The sequence below is a fragment of the Pelecanus crispus genome, chromosome 2 (assembly GCF_030463565.1).
Source record: "Pelecanus crispus isolate bPelCri1 chromosome 2, bPelCri1.pri, whole genome shotgun sequence".
Taxonomy (NCBI): Eukaryota; Metazoa; Chordata; class Aves; order Pelecaniformes; family Pelecanidae; genus Pelecanus; species Pelecanus crispus.
This window is the reverse complement of record NC_134644.1, coordinates 58,132,663-58,154,456: the sequence shown is the minus strand read 5'-3', so window position 1 is coordinate 58,154,456 and position 21,794 is coordinate 58,132,663. Positions and strand designations below refer to the sequence as shown.

General features: G+C 36.7%; 1 protein-coding gene across 1 annotated transcript in view; it reads right to left on the bottom strand.

Annotated features, from left to right (window-relative positions):
- The window catches only part of SUGCT (succinyl-CoA:glutarate-CoA transferase), a 336,377-nt gene that overhangs the window by 301,054 nt on the left and 13,529 nt on the right, over window positions 1-21,794 (bottom strand). The gene's annotated exons all lie outside the window — the stretch shown is intronic.

Here is a 21,794-nt window from a genome sequence, read left to right as displayed (position 1 = left end):
CTGATGAAAGAGGCCCAATTAGTCTGAAATGCAGAAGTCGCCTCTGACACAATGAAGCTAATCATTTCTGTGCTTAGTGTACAAATGCCATGTGATGGCACTCAAGCTTTGGAACATACCACAGGAAAAATTATAATATTTGCAGGCATCATATGGGACAAAAGTTTGGGAAAAAATAACATGTCATAACAAACTATCACTAGTTTATCCACTTTAAAATGGTCAATATATTTATCACATAAGAGAGACATACTTTGCTTTGGAATCCACCCTAAATGATTCTGTTCTGAGAGACAGAAATAAATATTATGAAGTGAGAAAGGTCAGGTTGAAGATTAGGAAAAATGTAATAACAGTAAAAGCTGTTAGACTGCACAAAAGTGTTATTAGTGAAGCTGCCAAATGCCAGATGCTCAAAAATGTCACACTAAATTTAAAAATGCTAGCAAAAACTGTTTCCAAAAAGAACTCTTAGAAAAACAGACTAATGTGTCTTTCCAGGTTTAGCTTTATAATACCATGTCAGCTACAACATAGCTTTTTTTCATTTTTGCCAGATGACAGTGGGATTTTTAGCTACATTTATGGCAGACACTCTTCATAAATTTTAAGAAAGCAGGCAAATCAAATAAACAACTTTGTCCCAGACAAAGTTCCATGTGTCTGTAGATCCTATGCTATTCCAAGACGTGTACTGGACACACATTTGGACACCCTGTTTCCTTGCTTAGGAGTTACTGACGATATGATGACAGGATTCCTAAACATGTGTATAAAAACAATTCATTTCAGCTAGGAGCTGCCTGAAAGCATCTGGGATAAACAGACACCAATGTGTTGCAATATCATCTCTTAAAGGACAGTCACCCTAAAACCAATATTTTTTATGTAGGTTACCTTAGACTCATTTGGGATTTTTACAAAGGTTAACAAAAATGCTTCTTCATTTCTCAAGTTGTTGTACATTTGATTTGTATTTGATGAAATTTAACGCTTTTCCCAGGATAGTGGTTCACAAACACAGTTTGCACCTTCCACAAAACAGCAAAGAACGAAATCTTAAAAAAAAATACTAAAAGCACAGGAACTGGAAGGGAGACAAAAGAATTCATGCAACACCTGAAATTGCTACTCTCATTTCTTCAATACAATTTGCTTTCAAGCTAATGATGGCCCTATAATTAACTGCTACAGGAAAGTGTGAGTATAATTTTCTGTCATGAAAAGAAAGGTCAGTATTTCTCATTATGACCTTTATCCAAAATATTTGTATCACACGCCAGAGAAAACCAAAAGCCATCATTTCTGCACTTCTTCACAATTTGATAGCATGATAAAACTTTATAAGACCAAATATAAAACACATTGTACTAAAAGGAGAGGAAAAACCAATACGGAGACATGCTGTCAACACAGACCAATTCCCTGTAGCTCAATTCCCACATGACAAATGACATTATAAAGTCAGCCTGTATAGGATATTCTGAGCAAAACATAGAAAAATATGTTCGACATAGGCATTTCTAGAAATAGGGACTAAACATTGTCACAAATTCAATCCAGATAGATGGCTCTCCCTGCTGAATAACAAATTAATGAGAAACACCTTTTGACTTGTTCTATTGCCAAAAGAAAACATTCAATTAAAGACAGCTTACATCTTTACTTAATAAAGATTAATGAAACAAGCAGAAGAACACAAGCAATTCTCTGTGATGAGAAAAGCCAAAATCTAACAGACACATTATATGAAACTTTGCAATGTCAGAGCTGCCAAATACGTTAGCAAAACGAGTAACGATTTTTGGAAAATGCTTGCCATGTGTTGGTCAGAAGGAAAGGAAGTACAACTTCCTGGGCAGGCAAGCTTACAGAAGATCAGAACCGATATGAAAAAGGTGAAGGCAGAAAAGGTGAAGGCAGAGCAAACTGCCAAGAGAGATGAAAGGAGTTTAAAAAAAAAAAAAAAAAAAAAAAAAAACCACAAAACCACCACACACAAAAAAGCCAACACCACCTTAAGTCAGCAGGCATAAAATCTGACCAACAATCTGATAAATACATTTCATTTCCCAATTGATGGTTGTGAATGTGTACAATGTATCAATTACTTTATTGCTTTTACACATGCTGATTTAGACATTCTAACCCTGTATTTTAAACAAAATCGGGTGTTATAAATTGGAAGAAAAAATAAAATAGAATTATTAAATCAAATGCAAAACTTTCTGCTAGGATTTAGCTACTGAAAGACTAGAAAGGGACGAAAAACAGCCTCTGCCAGTTGTCGAACTCCATTCAATTTTCATGTGATCTGGGTACCCAGCCTCACACGACTCCTCTGAAAACACCAACCACACTTCTGGGACACAGCCACAGACCATTTCAAACAACACAAGCCTGGTTTTCAACAGGCTTTTAATCAGGCCTGCAAACTTCTGGGCCGTATTTTCTAACTTTTCAACATGCCAAATATAAGTCACAAGAAAGCAGTTCTTCCCTTCGTAACCTAAACTGTAATTACCTAAGGGATGCTACTATCACTCTCTCTTGCTAAGTCAGCTAAAGTTTAACTTGTCACTCTGAATTTCAAGGCAGAAGCAGCTTCCCAGTTTAAGTGGAGGCACTCTTCTCATGATCTCAGAAATTAAATGCAACATGATGACCACTGTCTGAAAACAAAATTAAAAGCTTAATCTGAGTGTCATCTAAAAGCTTGAGTACTCAAATTTTTTTCCCTGCCTTGTAAGGAGGCTGAGACACACCCAAATTCCCCACCATTGTTTTGGGTTTATACAAACCTACACACTCTAAAAGGTAACAACTCACTCCTTGTACTCTGCTTGGTAGATACAGCTGATCTTGTGACTCCAAATACTCATATTGTAAAAGCTAATTTTAAAATAGTGAAGTCAATTACTCATAGCAGTTGCATTCCCCCAGCATCCATCCAGGTTGCAAAATTTGCACAGAAACTAGCTAAATGCTGAGGTGAGCTGTCTGTACTAACTTCTGTGTCTCCTCACCTACTTTGCTAGAACTCCTCCACCCACCCACCTCTGCCATGCTATTACTAGTAAGGTAAGGAAGCAAATGTTTGTGAGAAACACCTGGCTAATGCTGGGAATCAGCCAGGAGTCAACAGAAATATACCAGACTTCAGCTCAACAGATACTAACAATATTGCTATTTCTGTAGTGAAAAAATGTGTAAAACTAAGGATTAAATGCAAGTTTATTTTCTATGAATATTTATAATGCTATGGCCAAGCCTCTTAACTCTGATGCCACAGATAAACAGTAGTCTCTGATAAGGACATGATTATCCTATGACCCTATGACAGAAATTTAAAGTAACTACTTAATTACATAGTTATTTCTCACCTGAATCAGACATTAATTCTAAAGTGGTATTACCTGAATAGACCTGCATTTGCTGTGACTGCATGTAGTTTTGTTGCACAAATCTGTGCAGCAATGTCCAGTGAAGAAGCTGACCTTGACTAAGCACTCCATTGCACCTGGGGGTTGCACATCCACGTGTGTGCGCACACATGAGTACGTGTACTATGACTCTGAATTCTCCAAGATCAAATACATAGTCCCTCAAGGGACATTAATGATTACTAGCTGACGCTGTAAAAGAGTGTCAAACAAACTCAAAATCAGTATGGAATTTTTTTCTAAACTTTCCAAGTATTTCCTCAAAAAATTTGAAAACAAATCTGTAAAGTTTAAGTCCCAAAGAGGATGAAGTTAGTTATATGGAATACAATACATCCTTAAAATTCCAGGCTGTCCTTTCAACCTCATAGCTTAACTGACATTTTTTGAGCCTGATTATAGTTCTCTTTGGTCTATACACACAAAATACATAAACAGCTCAACCCTTACTCAGCTCAAAGAACGAGCACACACCTACCTCCTATTTCTGAAAACATTAACTGTAATATGAATCTCATTTGCAGTCCTGATATAACATTAATTTTCTAAGCTACCTAATGAAGGTGTAAATCCCAGCTTGAAGTTTAAATGAACTGTTCTTGCAGATCAGATGGAAGTGGAAAGTTGCAGTAACTTACCGGTACATTAGAGACTAAACGAACATGAAGAAAAGTTGAAAGAGCCTTTTCTTGGAAATACATATGAAAGTGATCTTGAATATTCTCAACATTAACAGATTCCCTGATTATACAATGCATAGCTAAATATAATAGTTGCTGATCATTTACAGGAATTTAATATGTGGAGTGGTGAAAAGTAAATGTATCTGGTTACTTCAAACAGCTGAATCTAATAACTGATTCATTCAATGTATTGCCTAAATTGAATATTTTTCTACTAACAGATTTTGCCAATTGGCTCCTTACAAAGGGTCATATGTGAAAAGAATCTTTGCCTTCACAAAAAAAAAAATATCTGTAGTGGACACAACTGATATGTCACATATTTGGGTGTTTTTTCCCCCTCTAAACATTTTCCTAACACAATTACCTCTAATCAAATTCTCTGACTCGCATCTCATTGATGAGAAACACCTTCTAAATAAACAAATACAATACAAAATACAACAGATACGTGTTGTTCAATCTGAACAACTGAACAAACTTTTGATTAGACAGAGTACTTAAACATCTCGGGACATCACTTTGTGAAGATTTTCAGAACTGCAATAAAGTTAATAGAGCAATTTATAGCAGAGGAGATGGTAGCTTTACTTCCAGACCATGTATTTTCCTGTATTTAGGTTTTTCAGTTTGAATGTTAAAAGAAGTTAGGATTCATTATCAAATTCACTCCCACATATTTTAAGATCATGACTTTAATTTGACAGAAATAAAAGAAACTGACAAACAATCATATTATATACCCTGAGCAGGTACATGATATATAATACCCCTCCTTTTTGTACAAAGAATATAGTTTTATGTGAGTAAGCACCTTGTGGTCCCAGTTCCATAGAACTATTTTGAAAGATGTATTCCCTTAAAAGAGGTTACAGAATTTTGGCCTCCCAGTCTCCTCTTGAAAAGGTGGTCAGGGTGCACTGCAAGACGTGATCACAATGGCACTAGGTACCCTTATCCTGACTTTGCAATACCCACAAGGACTCTACTCCTGGACAATAAAGTCATCCTAGCTATTAGAAAGCTTTTCTTAATGTTTAATTGGAATCTTTTTTGCTGAAATTTTAACAGTAACTTCTTGTCCCATGTATCACAAACAGATTGTTCTCTTCTCTTTACAAGAACTCTGACTTTTAAGAGATAACAGGAAGGCTGTTATCCACAAACCTATTCTCATTACACCCTTGCTTTGCAGTAACATCTACAACTCCCAGTGACAAAGTTTTCTCTACAGGCAACTTGCAGATCAGTGGGTTTCAGCCAGCTGTGACATAAACACCGGGATACAGAATGCTTTTAATGTTCAAGTACATGAAAAAGTGCCAGATACTGCCACCATTTTGGTTTCTAAAAATGACAAAACACCAGCTATTTTTCAATAGTTTTTGTCTTCTACACCCAAAACTCTTTCCTTTTGCTTTGTTAACTAGTGATAAAGTGTTTTATTTTATCACAGTATTTTAAAAACAGAAGTAATGAAGACCATATGCTTACTGGGAAACATCTTCAGGTCAACACCAGCTACTTACAGTCTTCCTACCAATCTAACAACACCCACAGAAAATACCATGAATGGGCACAACAAAGACACTGGATCTTTGCACCATTTTAATAGGTCTCATTAATTTCTTTGGTGAAATCTCAAAATCTCAGCATTTCAAACAGTAAAACAACAAAAAAAATACCAAAAATATCCTGTAATCTTCATCTGAAATAATTCCATCAGGCAAGGAAAAAGATTAATAAAACAACATAAAGCAGATAAGAAGGCTACAAGACAGGAGATTCCCTGAAAAATATTTCCTTTGGAAACAAGCAGAGACATTGTTAGCAATGACAAATAAAGTGTTTGGTGATCTTTTCTTGGGTCTTCTCTTCAGAATGTTAGAACTCAAACACAATAAATACTGCTTTACAAAATGCTACTGCAAGGCGTCTGAAGCTGCCTAAAATCTTCCAGCTTTATTTCTGTTAACTTAGCTAGGCACCAGTCCAAGTATAATAGCTACTGAAAAATAAACATTAAACCATCAGTAAGTGTCTCCACAATTGTACTGTGTTGCTATGCTGTTCATATCCAGGATTTCAGTGCCTAATCTGGTTTCATTCACTGTAAACTAACCCAGAGTCAAATCTTACGACTCACAGGCTCTCTGTCTGCTATGGTATTCTTCATTAGGAAAGAGTCCAAAATCCTGAAGTTTCAGATTTTATACAAAATACTGCTATTTAGATGAAAGAACAAGCAATGAGCATGAAGTCATAAGAAAAATATTACTTCCATGCACAGCTGAAAGTCAATACTTAATTTTAAAGCAAAGAAGAATTATGACTTGTTCATTAAACTTCGTATATACTTCATATTGAACAACAAATGGGAACACAGTGTTTCCGAATAGCACTCATTTTCAACTGTTTCTTATTCTTAAACTTACAGTATTTTGGACATCCAGGCTATGTGTGACTGAAGAAATAATAGTGGAAAAAACAGCAAAGCTCTCCTGCTAGGATGCTTAATGCCAGTGCAACAGGCTAGCTCAATCACTTGAAGAAGAAGAAAAAAAAAGTGCTCTAGCTGCTGTTGGTGTGATGACAGAAGCAGCACAAAGTCAAAGATTTAGTGTCACTCAGCTAAGAAGCCCACCTTCCTGGAGGTGCACAGCAGATCTGAATCATGCAAGGATATCAATCGTAGCTACAGAGAAGGGGTCCTGTCAGCTCCCATCTGTTTCTCAGCAACCTTTGTTTCAACATGCCTCCTTTCAGCTTCCACCCTTTTCATATTAGTTTGGATTACTGATACATTTTGGAACTTTGGTCTGTGTCGATGCCAGAGCCCTTTAGTATTCTAGAGGTACTGGCAAAGCACTGCAAATATAGGGCAAATATAGCTTTCCAGACCAAATTACACTTCACACTAGAATGTAAAACCATTTACAGAGAGGCAGACCAATTTTGCCAGCGAAATAAAAGTTTTGTCAATATAATAACATATTTGCTAATAGCTTCTGCCAAAACAGCTAAACCGGTCAGTGTTCACACCTCTTCACATTCATGACCAGCACAGCTGTGCTGACAGAAGCCTGTTGTATAGAAAACAGCCTCATGCTCAGTTCCGAAAAGTTTGTCGACCAGCTGAATTTTACAGAAGCCTCCTCTTTTGAATAGGCCTGTGTGGGATCCCAGCATGCTAATTTTGCAAGCAGCAGAGAAAAACATATAAACCCACCAGCAACATGAATTTGTTTTAAGTAGAAAAATTATGCTTTGGTTCTACATCTTGACAGAACATATCTACATTAGTCCTGTACAAGGAGGTACTTTTGAAGTGTGGTTTTATTCTGAAACACCCTAAAAATGCACTTTTGTGATACATTTCAATCACTCCTGAATTGAATACACACTTCTTCTGTATAATACAGGTTAAAAAGCATTGTTGCCATCACCACTAGAAACACTTAAGACTCCAAAAGTCAAGTCCGTTTTGCCTCTCCTCCCATTAAGAGCTACCAAGTTGAATTGCTCTGCAACACATCTCTGTCAAACCTTGCTGGTTCACATTCTACTCTGCGACCTTTTGGAAACTCACGTTCTCCAAATAGGTTGTAAAGGTGCGTTTAAGGGGATTTAGTCCTGCAATTGGTATTTGGGTAACAGTTCTATTGATAACACTCTGGAGGGACCAAAAGCACAGGAAGTCTGTCCTTGTGCTGTCTGAGCTGTGCCAATGGGTATAAAAGTTTGGCTGGTGTCTGAAAAGCATGGAGTAGCATGCAAACATGAAAACAAATACACTAGATCAGACTCAAGGCCCAGCTAGCTACATATTCTGTCTCCAGGAATTGAGAAGAACAGATGCCAATATGAACAGGATAAGCCTGTCTAATACTTTTCTTGAGTACTCTCCCAGCTTCCAACAGTTTGCGGCTGACAGCCTTCCTGAGTAAGTAGATAAGGTTTTAAGGTTGGCTTTTTGATTGGTTGGGGTTTGGGGTTTTTTTTGGGGGGGGGTGGTTTTTGGAGTTTGGTTGGTGGGTGTTTTGGGGTTTTTTTGGGGTTTTGGGGTGTTTTTTTTTTTATACAGTTCATGTTTAGAACATGACAGAATTCAGAGGTAAAGTTATGTGACACTTCCCAAATCAACAGTTTAGAGGTAAGACACACAGAAAACCTTTGCAAGTTTCAGGTGCTTAGACAAAGCAGACACTTTCAATTTACTTAATTACAACATAAACAAGAACAAGTAAAAAGAAAGTATCTGTAAGGATTTTGAACAACATTACAATATTTTAACAAGCAAACCCAAAAATTCAAATCCTATTAATCAGGCTTCTAAAACATATGACCCTTAAAAAGAAGTATTAAAGACGTGAACAATAAAGTGGAAGTAATGCAAAGTAATCCCATTATTTGTCACCTGTTTGCAAGTCTGATTAACAGTGGAGTCATGGTTTCCCAGTCTTCCTCAGAATGATTAGCATTTCTTTTTTAAAGTAAAAATTATCACAAAATAACCTAAGTCTGTATTAAGAAAAAGCACCAAATACATCACTAAACACAGTATGGAAAAAAATACTGGTCTAATACACTTATATAATGTTTTTCATTTGTGTCCAGAAAAGCAAGAGGTAGACACCTGTTTGCAGATGGATCACCTATGACACAAAACAGACAGCAGGACAGATTTAAGATATCTTCATAAGCAGCAGAAATGAAGATCCAGTTTCTTGTACAGCATCAGAAAGAACACCCTGCATGTGTAGCTGTGCTTCAGTAGGATAGTAATTGGCACCATGGGTTGGGAAAAGAAATTAAAAACTCCCACTGGTCCTCATCAGTTATTTCTGAATAAAGCAGTCAACTGCTGGAAGGTTATAACAATATTTGCTTTATTTTATATTTATCAAAATTAAATTTCATGTGGTTCGGATTGCAGCTGATACTCCATACACTAAGTATTTTACTCTGGGAAGAAGTACTGGCCACAAAGTGCCAATCCTAAGGCAGCAGACTCTGTTCTGGAATGGGTCTCGTGCCAAGCAAAAGGAGGTTTGGAGACTTTACAGGTGACTTTCCACAAGACAGAGTGAAGTTAAGGCACAATACTATCTTAACATTTGCTGCCAAAATGAAGCAAGTCCTTAAAACATTACAGTCTCTAAATACATAAGGGCAATTTTCTGAAACCTCAGCTATAGTACCATCTCCCTTTAAATCAATGGATATCTCTTTTCAGAGTCTCCTTCCTGAAGTTTTGCATTTACACAAATCATCTTTTGGTCCTAAAGAAGTACTCAGAGTACATCAACAGCACATACTGCTACACCATGATAAATGACTCAACCAGTTAGGCCACAAAAGCAATGCAGCTATAATACCCTATGGCAAATTTACCGTGCTGGTTTAGAGATCGCTCCATTTGTGGCTGGGTTTTTTTTTTTCTACACAACACTATCAAGTGATGTAAATGTATTCTGACTGGCCTCAAAAATTCCCTTTTGTAAAGGAAAGAAGCTACATACACAGATCAAAGTTGTTCTCTCAGAGAATTTACCAGCAGTACCACATAAGACCACCATTGATATACCAATACAACACTGCCGTGGTGACGGATTGCTTTATTCTTAGAAACAAGAATTATTTCTTCATTTACAGCAACAAGTGATTTTTTCCTCAAAAAGTACCTTTTTTACATCATCGGAATAGTATTTGGATATCTGCATTTCTGCCAATTCATTTCCTCACATAAGCAAATTCTTTGCCTTTTTACATTAGTTTTCTGGTTTGATGGCTCAGCCAAAAGGAAAAATTGACACAACTTGGATACTCAAATGATAGATGACTAGAAATTTTTCATGGCAAGGCACAAACTTGTTTAGATATCTAGAAAGAAATCAGGTATTTTGGACTCATAATACAAAACTCCACCTCCTCCACATTAAGTTCTTTCCAAATATTAAATTGTAGAAATTCTGCTTGCAAACACAGTATAATACAAATAGAGATTAAAACTGTCATGTCAGATTCTTTACCTACTTTACTCATACGATGAACGCAAGAAGTAAGGAATAATAGTTTGAAAAACTGTCCTACTCCCTGGCAGCATAGGGAGAACTAGCTCCTTGGCTTTCATTCACATCAAGTAAACTTCCAATCATAACTTTTTAAGTTCTTTATAAGACTATTGCCCTACAATATTTAACCCTTGTGCTTTATAAATTAAAACTGTTCCAAATTTTTGCAGAAATTCGTATATAGAATTAATATAGTTTTAAAAGCATCAGTACATTTGATTATATATTGATGGCCACCTCAGATATCAGAGTAATTAATAGTAAATTAGTAAAAAGAGTAATAAATGCTTCTCACATGTAAAGCTCCTGCTGCATGCCATAAAGCTAGTTCTTTACTGCAAAAGGAACCAGTTACCCATATGTGCAAACATGTAGTTTCTACTGAGAATTACAAAGCAGCACATCAGCACAGGGCAGAAAAGCACTGATCAATTAATCTCTCTCTGTATCTAAAAACTGCAAGGTCATACAGTAACTTACCCTCTTCAAAATCAGACCATAATTAAATTTGATTGTTAAGTTTCTTTCACATATTGATCCTGAGGTGTACAACAACCAACTCACACCACCTACTTTGGTATTTGAAGAAGTCAGTACTTATCTGCTGGCTTGTTCCAAACCCCATGATTGAATATCTTAATGATTGTGCCTGTTCTCCTGATCTATATAATTGTCTACCCCATTTTTATTTCTACTAGCATCTATCTTCCTCTTAAGAACATAAGGCAGCAAACTCTGCAGAATATTAAAAGGCAAAATTTTCTCTGCAATGGACTACCAATTTTAAACATCTAGTCTTCCCGCTTCACGCGCTGCCTTTATTTACTATTGTCGAGAAAGAAAATGGCTAATAGTATATCTGTATCATTTATTATTTTGTATGCTGCTCTTGTATCCCCAATTACTTAACTCTCTGAAAATCAAAGATAATCTGACTGTCATGTCTAAACTCTTATTATTTTAATTACTAGCTCCCAAAATTTTTCTTAAGAGTTTCTTTTCTTAACACTCTCATTCTTTGAATACCAAGTAGCATTTTTGCTACTTCTACACATAAAGCAACAGGGTTTTTTGATGCTTTCACATACTATCAGGATCTTAATTTAGAAACTACTATGTGGAAAATGTACAGAATGCTTTAGGAAGAGATGGTTAGATGGCTGCAGTAGTTCCTTCTGATCACAGCAGCTTTTTTTTTAGGAAAAAAATTTGAGGTTACCAAGCTACATTTCATATTGAATGTTTTTCACCTATAGATTGTTATTCTCTCAACTCTCTTCAGTTGTCCACATAATTTTTGAAATATGGTCCCCTGAAGCAGACTTAGCCTTCCAAATGAGACCTTACCAATGTGGAGCAGGGCAGAGAAACAGTCATTTAGGCCATATTTGTCTTTATACAATCCAGTAAGATACTAGTCTTTCATCTAACAATATGACATCATTGACTCATGTTCAACTTTGATCATGCCCCACCATTACCACCAAGTCTTCCGAGAACCCTTCTCTAACCCAGTGTTCCGCATACTATATTAAACAGACTTGATTATTTCTGATTAAGCACAGTACCTTTAATTCTACCCTTGCATTTTTTATTTGTGTAAACAATTTGGTCAATGTTATTTTTAATTCTAATCCTGCTGTATAAATTTACTCCCTTTCAGCTTTGTGGGCCTTCAGAGGTGCATGGAGAGCTCTCAGGCCATTAAAGTGCAGCTTTTACACCAGGACTTCATCACATGACTGCCCATAGGGCTGTGCTGACACAGGGACTGTCAGGAATGCTTTAAATCCCTGGCTTCGGGAAGAAAAACTGAACAGAGTTGCTGAGGCCAACCTCCATGGCTCTTCTGAGAGTTAGCCACACCCCCAGAAACCATTTTAAAGGAGAGATAAGGCTGTAAAGAAAGTGATGTCTTCTACCTGTAAATCAGCTCCAGATTCCTCCTGCCCCTCAACTCTAAAACCCACAACAAATGCCTGGTAGCTCATGATTACATGAGGATTTTGGGCTCATCCACATTCTATGCCATCACCTATTTTGAGCAAAAAAAATCCAGCAACATCAGTTCTGAGGTATTGCCTTCCATGTCAATCATGAAATACCAATAGTTATTCTTTATGTAACATGAGAGCTAAGGTATCAGGAAATTTCTGATCACTCTTGAAGCAATTTTTTTATTACTTCTTTTACATCACATTTCCCTAGCTTGTCTATGAAAGCATTACTCAAGTGTCAAAAACTTTACTATAGTCAAAATATATAGCACAAGGTTTATTACCCTATTATAGATAGATAATTATATTGTCCCAATAATGATTTGTGTCTCCACAAATCCACAGTATGCTACTCAACTCCTCAAAAACTGTTTTCATAGACTATTTTATCTCTAGACCCTGATTACTAACTTGTCTTAACTGCCCACTCACAGACAACTTCAAGCTATCAAAAAAATGAAAGATCAACTTTTTAATCCACCCATCTTCCAACTGCATAATGCAAAAACTAACAGATTGGAGAGGCTTGATTTTCTTTTCCAGTTCTGCAAGGCTCTATTTTTATCAAAGAGACTATCGAGTCTATTTTTATCTATTTTTATCAAATCAAGCTCAGGTAGAAGCTTCATGTTTTTCCTCCTCCAAATGCTTTATTCAATCACTGTCAGCACTTAAGTTCATACCTCAAGGTTTGCAAACCTGTGATTTTTGCATTTAAGAGAGGTACAATGTTCAGAGAGGTACAATGTTCAGTTTTCCAGACCTGCCTCCTTGTTCTTAAACCACATTAAGAGCTACTGGAAGCATGACACCCAGTTTGTTCTGACAATACCTCTTCTGACATATTAGTATCTGACAGTGCAGTATCTTCTATTACTAGAAAATAATATATCTGTTGAAAATTTCTCTGTGAACATCTTTTACTGAAGACTGGTACCAAGACACCAATCTTCTTTTTTGCAGTTTCCAGCTTCCTTAATTACCTTATTCTCCAAATAATTAAGGTTTCTGCTTTTAATATATTTAAAAGACTGTTGTAACTCTTCAAATTCTCAGTTAATTCTCCTAATTTCCATTTCATTCCGCACATCATCCTGCTTGCCTTGGCTATTTGGCCTATTTGGCTCATCCAGCCTACGCATTTTGCTATGCAAGGCCTTTTTTTTTTTTTTCTTCTTTCCCTTCCCTTCCAATTTGTTGTGCCTAATTCTAGGGTCATTTTTCCTTTTGTAATTACCAAAAAAAAAAACCAAACCCAAAACTTTTTAGTAATTTTGGTTCACAAATTTTAATAACTTTTGAACAGATTAATGATCAAGACCATTTCTGTATTTGCTCTTATTTAGTGACAACTGCAACCATTCCTTGAGCCAGCTTCTAAATACAATTTAGCTTCCGACTTGTATGCTATCAGTAAATAATTTACAGCATCAAGAAATTATTTTGTCAAATGATATTATATTATGAAATACACACTTTTTTTTTTTAAGTAGGAGCTATCATTTTGTTGGCAGGTAATCTACCAATTTGTACCAGGTAATTATACCCAGACTATAACCATCTAGAAACCACAAGAACATCAATCATCAGGGGAAGGAGTGGGCACAAAGACAGGGACACTCCAAGTTATCTATAATTTTATAGGCCAGAATCATTTGGTAAGAGGGAGTCTACAAACTGTACCTAATCCAAGGCAATTCCACTTCTTACCACAGTTAGTTCACAAATTAGAGGATTTGAAGAACACTTTGGCTAGCCTTTGCCCAACAAAACACACTGCGGTTGGCTTTTCTTTCCTGTTGTGAAAATACTAGAGGCAAACTAGGATAAGCATCAAAATTATAACATTACATCTTCTCATGAGAAGCCACTACAAATTATCAGTACAAAACAAGATGTACTGGGAAGTACCAAATGCTGGTTCTTCTGAGTTATTATTAACTTTTATGTCGATGGGTGGAGTGAAGAACTATTTTCCTTCTCATAGACTCATCAGAATCACTCAAGAGACATAAGATTTACATATTATTTTTGAAGAGAAGTGTTCATTTATGGATCCTAAGGACTTTACATACATTACAAAAAAGCTGCATATACAATTCCAGATTCAGACCCATATGAAACTCAGGTGACACACAACACTTCTATAAAACTTTTGCCATTCTTTCCACCTAATTTTTGCCTTTTTACAACAATACTGTTTGCCAACAAACAAATTAACAGTTTAGTACCGTCAAAGTATTTGTAAATTTAGAGTTAGGACTACATTCTTTGGGGTAGAGACTGCAAATCCCCAATAAACGTAATCTGTTACAGTAACACAAAGTTAATAAAAATACCAACCCCAAAAATCTTATCTTCGTAGTTTCTTTTGGTTGAACTAAGGATATTTCTAGGATTTTCTATTATTATCATTATGTATTCAATTTCTTTCATGCATAAATAAACCAAAAAGTCTTTACAGGACTAAAATTTCTTTAAAAGGCAGAAAACTAAGCATCACATCCATATTTTAAGAAATCAAATGACAGAAAATAAAATACTGAAACAAGATTTTGTAATGCCACGAGCAACATACAAATCAACCTCCATATGATACAAAGTATTACTTCCTAGAAAAGGAGGATGAAAGAAAAGGAGACAAAAAGCTAAGGAACACTATCTTTGGCAAAACCTGTACACAAGAGGAGAGTAAGCACAATTCACTCAACTTAGCGGAGCAAGAGGATGGGGGAGAGAACCTGAGAGGAGCAGCTTTCATCATTCAAAAACTACAAAATTATTTCAAAAGCCTTTAAGAAAAGGGGGAAAAAAAAAAGTGCTTCGATTTGAGAACAATGTTGTCCTTTTAAACAGTGCCCCCTCCTGTTCAGAAATAAACTGTGACTTTCTTAGTTGGAGCGCTACACAGACCATACTGATAGCAACAAATGGTCACTCCCTTGTGACCTGTACATGATTTACTTTAACCAGCCAATTTTCAAAAACTTAAACCAATCTCAACCACAGAACTGTCAAAATATATTATATTTAAACTAGTTCTAAGATTACTCTCATCAGCAAAGCCAACTTGTGAGTGAGAACAGACAATTTGCAGCTCGAGAGCACTCAAAGCAGCAGGAATGTTGGGAAATATCCCGGAAATCCTCGCAACGCTGCAACAGCCACTGCAGGGCTGGATACATTCAATCAGAGCTGTTTGGATAAGAAACTCAGTTTGCTAATCACGACTTCCAAAATGCCATAAAGGAAACAGCATCTGGCTTACCTATGTCTAAACTCTTCACCTACACATGACCCTGGACTTTCTGAAAAATTACACTGTATTTCATTTTACTATCACTAACACTTTCTAAATTTTGGACTGTTGCAGTTTCACACAAAATTATTCCTGTATTTAAGAAAAATTGCTCAAGTCTAGATAAGTAGCATACCTTCTGACTTCTAAGGAGCATGTCTTCCAGATTTTACGTTCTGCTACAATACATGCCTATTCAGCTGAACCAGTCACCTCCATATATGTTCCATTAACAAAAAGCATTTTATGTAATAGAGTCCAATCTTGACCTTTAAGCTGTATAAGAATTTTGCATGTTTTCAGAATTTCTCACAGAATGTTTCTGCTGCTCTTAAGCACAAAGCCAGGGAGGGAAGCAGGTTTGTTTTGCTACATTAGAAAAAACAACTTACAGCTGTTTGCTTAAAACCCCAGGAATTTCTGTTCTTTAGAGTGAAGACTTGAAAGAATGAGAGACTTTTTTGTCATGGCTATGCCTTTTTTATTAATGCTGTTATTTTTTATTTTCACTAGAAAATCCTCAAAATCCAGCTCTAAGGTATTATGGGGGCTGGGAAATATACACACTCCAAGGAAGTATTTGTTAGTGCTTCAAGGCTAAAATCTCCAAAGATCAGTCCATGAAGTGCATGCTCCATCATATCACACATCCCAGCAGTTTGTTCTAACAAATCTATGTACACTGTCCCCACAGACCAACTGAGCATGCTCTAGCTCAGTTTTTATTTATATTTACTGCTCACATTTATGATGCATGAGGATAGCACGCAAAAACTACGCATAGAAAGAGGGTATCTCCTCTGCTCGATTCCTGCTAGCACTGCAATGTAGAAAAGGAGAAAGAGAAAAAAAATGAAGATTAGAATGAAGGTTCTGAAAAACTGGAGAACGGAGAACATGATTAGCTGGAAAAGGAAGTTGGTAGGAAAATGTGAGCCTGAAGCCAGAGGAGGTACGGGAAACTGATGTTTGGTGAGGCACTGAACTGGAAAGCGGAAGAGTCTGAACTGGCTGAGCTGGACAGTCATGGCTAGGAAGGGGCAGGGGGAAGGTACAGACTAAGAAGGAAGGGAAACAGATCTAACAAGACGACCATGAGGAGAAAGAGAAGCCAGGAGGAGCCATACAGTACTAGAAATGGGATTGATTAGACTAGGTTTCATGGTGATACTGCAACTCGAAGCAAGGGGGCCAAAGGAAATAATAAATTAAAAGTAAGCTGACGACTTCTCTATGATATTTTACCTAGCATCCAGGAGGAGAAATTAGTTTAATGGAATACATACAGATGTTATATTACAAATGGCACATATGAGCCATTCATGACCACATGACCAATACGATACACTCCAAAGACAGCCCAGCACCACCTGGCTCAACATCAAGCAGTATGAAATAGAAATTCCTATGTAACGGGACACACAGGAACAGTATCACAATGAGTGCACTCATTCAGCATCTGAACTACTTCAAGAATCTGGCAAATAACCTAATCCCTAACTGGGTAATGGCTACTATCACTGTAACCACAAATGCAAAATGCAGCCAGTGGGTGCTGAACTAGCCAGTGACTGGGATAAAAATGTTCTAGAAGGTGAGCCCTGAAGAAGAAAAGGCTATCACAGTTAGTGCTATCAATTAGCAACTCTGAGGTCTGAAGACAAATGCAAGACCAATGATGTCACACAAATCTTGTCACAAATAACAGTCTTTCAAAAGTGAAAGCACCACTTCAACGTGTAACAACCCTGATAACAATGACAACTATTTAAGCACACTCTCTCTGGAGCAGCACAAAGGAGGCATACAGTACAGTCTAGAGTCAAAAAATTAATTACCATATTTTTGGATGGCCCCTAAATTTAAAAAAAAGTTTTAATATCCAATTTGATTTATACTTGTATTCAATAACTGAATGAGACAAAAAAAATCCAAGAAACTTAAAGACATCTTGATCACAGCTGCTATACGAAGTATGCTGCAGGGTGAAACTCATTCCTTCACATTACTTGTTTATTGATTGCATTCCATACCTATGAAGTTTAAACTTGAAAGCTAATATGGTTCCAAAAACAAGAAACCAAAACATTCCAGATGATACCCAGTCTCATTAATGAGTTAACTAAATGGATAAGAGAATTAATGATCAGTAATTATTTGTAATTTATTAAATGAATAGGCTATAATGTCTTCAGCATGTATACTGACTAACAAGAAAAAACCAAGAAAATAAAAAATTAAAGTTGGAAAAACACTCTGATTCTAACACACTGGACATGTTTATTTCTTGGTTACTTATTTATTATCAAATGTTACGCCAAAATATCTGTCTCTACATCTAAAATGCAATATAGTTCATGATAGTCATTAACAGTGACCGACAATTTTTTCTGTTAACAATAGTTATGATACATAAAATACACACTTAAAAAAGCATACTCAAAATTGGCTGAGTTAAACAGCATAAACCATTCCGATCCTCTGTTCAAAGACCTTGGAACATAATTCATGCTTCATGTTATATTGTGTATCCATTATCCTTCACAGGACTTGCAAACCAGAAAGGGCTTGAGAACTCATATATTTCTATTATCTCCTGTACAGCCTGTATGTAAGATGCCAAATGATGGATGAAATCCTGCTGTTTAGATGTAAAAGGGGTTGCTGTAACCAAGATAATTTGTCTCAACAATTTTCAACATTTGGGAAGACAACCAGTCCATTTAATTCAATGTTCCAAGCCAGCACATCTCTTACATCTGACAAACAATACTTCTCTTTGGATGTTCCTTAACTCGTATTTTCCATATCCCTAGCTAGGCATTTTATATACACATAACTTTCTATGGCATTACCAAAAAACCTTAGATTGTGTTCTCAGTCTCTTTCTATCTGAAACATTACATCTGAGCTCTCAGGAACCTACTAGATTCAGCGTGTCTCAGCTCATTCCACTTCAACACCAATCCCTATCCTGTTATGTTGTCACAAGCATAGCTCCTGTCTCAAGTCAGGGAACTGAGCACTTCTTGATGGCCTTCCAGAATGCAGTTACCTGCTTTCTGCACCAATCTCTCACAAAACCAGTCATCCAACTCTGATGCCTCAACTTACATAAACCTGGTTTTTGGGTCAAACATCGCAATGCCCAGCATTAAAACATCCAAGACACTGCTTCCAGACAAATTTCTGTGCCCAGAGTCCCACTATTTTGAATAGGCCTCCACATCCAAGAACTCAGAAGAAAAAGAAGAAAAGCACTTGAACACTACGAATAGCAAGCAACATGGTGAGAGGTGCCTTGCAAAAGCAAAGGATTGCCAATTAGGTCCACTGTTTGCTTCAGAAAAGGAGAGTGAATTAATTCCTATGTTTACATGAACAGCTTGACATGGTCAGTTACTTTTGTGTGTGTGTCTTCACTGGCAAAGTTATTACATGTCTTCATAACAACACAGGATCAGACCAAAAGTTCGCCTTACTTGGATACACTGCTACAGGCGATTTATAAATATTCATTTACCAACTTGTTCTAAAAACCTTTTATATTGGATATTCAGATTAACAAAGTTTCTCAAATTGATCCCTTGCAGAAAATGGCTCAAGTGTGGAAACTCCCTAACCTTCCCTATAATAAATAGTAGCGTACATAACTTAGCTACCATAAAGATGTTTTAATGCTTTTACCAACCTCCTTTGCTGTTTGTCTAGCCTTATTTGTGATGGAAAAACAAAACAAAAACAAACAAGAGTTCTCTTGGTCTCTTTCCATAGGCATTCATGTTTTAATCTGAGCTGCTAATCTAAGCAATTTTTATCAGCAACTATTTTAACAACTTGGTCTCCTTTCAACTGATTTTTTTTTTTTTTAAAGCTAAACATTAGTACATCAAACCTCTTCTAGTATCTTCCTGCCCCCCTTCACAAAAAAAAATTAAAAAGGAGATATTTTGATAATAGTAGAGTCAACCACAGCACAAAGCAGTTTTGAATTCTAATATCTACAATCAGGCCACAGAGCTTTTAGAAATCAATCACAAATTCTTTCTTAAATCAGTTTTCTGCCCGACTGTGCCAAAAAAAACCCCTTACTGCCTAAGTATCACCATCATGCCCTCTCTGTGAGAGATGCACATTTTGGTCCTAGTCTGGTTGCTTCTTTTAATGTGCTTAGATTAAGGCTTTGTTATTTCCTGCCTCGGCTTAATTGATTTCTGATCTGTCTTTTGTTTGGTTGTTTTTTTGTTTTGGGGGTTTTTTTGAGGTTTGTTTTGGTTTTAGTTTTGTTTTGTAAGGGTACTAGAGATTTTATGTCTTTATTCCTAAAAGATGCATCATCCTTAAATAGATATTCCTTGTCACCTGTTGGATGTCCAGGACTTAAGCAACCATAATTTAAGATCTGAAGTTGTTTTATGAGTGCCTGAAAAAAATCACTTAGCTCTTACCTCCCAAACAGCTTCAACCTCAAATGATCATATTCCATGAATAAAGAATCTTTAGTTATGTATTTATGTAATTTTTAATGTTTATGTGTCTTTCACTGTAACATAACTGTAAGCTATGTGTTACACAAAGCTTTAAACAGGAAAATTGAATTATCTTTGTCCAACTTGTTTTGACAATAAGATGAAAGCTTGCAAGAGGTGAAAACTGATGCAAGTGACCTACAAGGAGTACAGAGCTGCTGTTTGATCATGCAAGTATATGGTTTGGAAAGCCAAGACTGACCTGGAGTTGAATTTGACAAAAGATGCAAAGAGCAACAAGAAAAGATTCTGCAAGCAAATCAGCAGCAGAAAGATGACTACGGAAGACGTGGACCTACTGCAGAATGGGGCAGGGAAATTGGTGACAAAGGACACAGAGAAAAACAGAGGTATTTAATGCTGCCTTTGCCTCAGTATTTACCAGGGAAGATGGCCCTCAGGAGTCCTAGGTCCCTCACACTAGAGGGAAAGTCTGCAGCAAGGAAGACTTACCCTCAGTGGAGGAAGTCAGAGAGCGCTTAAACAGAACGTACAAAAGTATGCATCCTTGTATCAAAAGAGGCCAGGAGTATTTTGCAATGATTAGGAAGAGTGTCACCAGCAGGTTGAGAGATGAGATCCTTCCCCTCTACTCAGCACTGGTGAGGCCACATCTGGAATACGGTGTCCAGTTCTGGGCTCCCCAGTACAAGACAGATACGGACTTCCTGGAGCAAGTCTAGTACAGAGTCACAAAGATGATTAAAGAGACTGAAGCATCTGACATATGATGAGAGGGCAAGACAGGTAAGACTCTCCAGCCTAAAAAAAGAGAAAGCTCAGGGGGATCTTAGCAATGTATATAAATATCCAATGGGATTGAATGAGCAAGAGGAAGCCAGACCCTTCTCAGTAGCACCCACTGACAAGACAAGAGGCAATGGGCAAATTTTCCTGAACATGGAAAAACTTTTTTACTGTGAGGGTGATCAGACACTGGAACAGGTTGTCCAGAGCAGCTGTGGAAATACTCAAAACCCAGCTGGACACAGTCCTGGGAAACCTGCTGTAGCTGACGCTGCTAGAGCAGGGGGGTTAGACTAGATGGTCTCAAAAGGTCCTTTCCATCTAAACAATTCTATGATTCTGTGAAATTAAGTAGTACCTTTCCTTAGGCCCTCACTTCAAATAAGTTCTTTTGTCTATTACCAGTAAAATAGAAAAGCACTCAAAAGCTGACATGTAGTGTGAATGGAAAACCAAACCAAAGGCCAAGCTGCCTCACATAAATTGTAGCTTGGATATAATTTTTATTCTTTTTCATCAATTATGGGTACAGCAACTAAACAAAAGAAATTCAAAAAGCACTTGACAAATTCCAGTTGTGACATTACATGCGCAATCAAATGTGAAAAACATTGTGGTAACTAGCCACTGACCAACCTACAAATGTATTTAAACAAAGAGATTCCCAGCAAGCCCTGAATATAATTGCTTTCCTGTTCTTGTCTTCTTCAGGCATTTGCCACATGATAAATACATCACAACAGACTAAAAAGCTATTTGGTTCCTATTAAATGACATCAATACCCAGTAACTAAAAAGCCAAAGCCATTTATTCTTCAGAAGTTCAGAGGCATAACATGGTTTAGTCTAGTCTACCCTTAACTGGTTTAGTGTGGACTTGGTAATGTTAGGTTAATGGTTGGACTGGATGATCTTAAGGTCTTTTCCAACCTAAACGATTCTATTCTATGATTCTATAACAGGTTTATAACTAAGATTTTAAACCAGTCTAAAAATGTCTGTAACTTCTGTGTTTTAATTTAA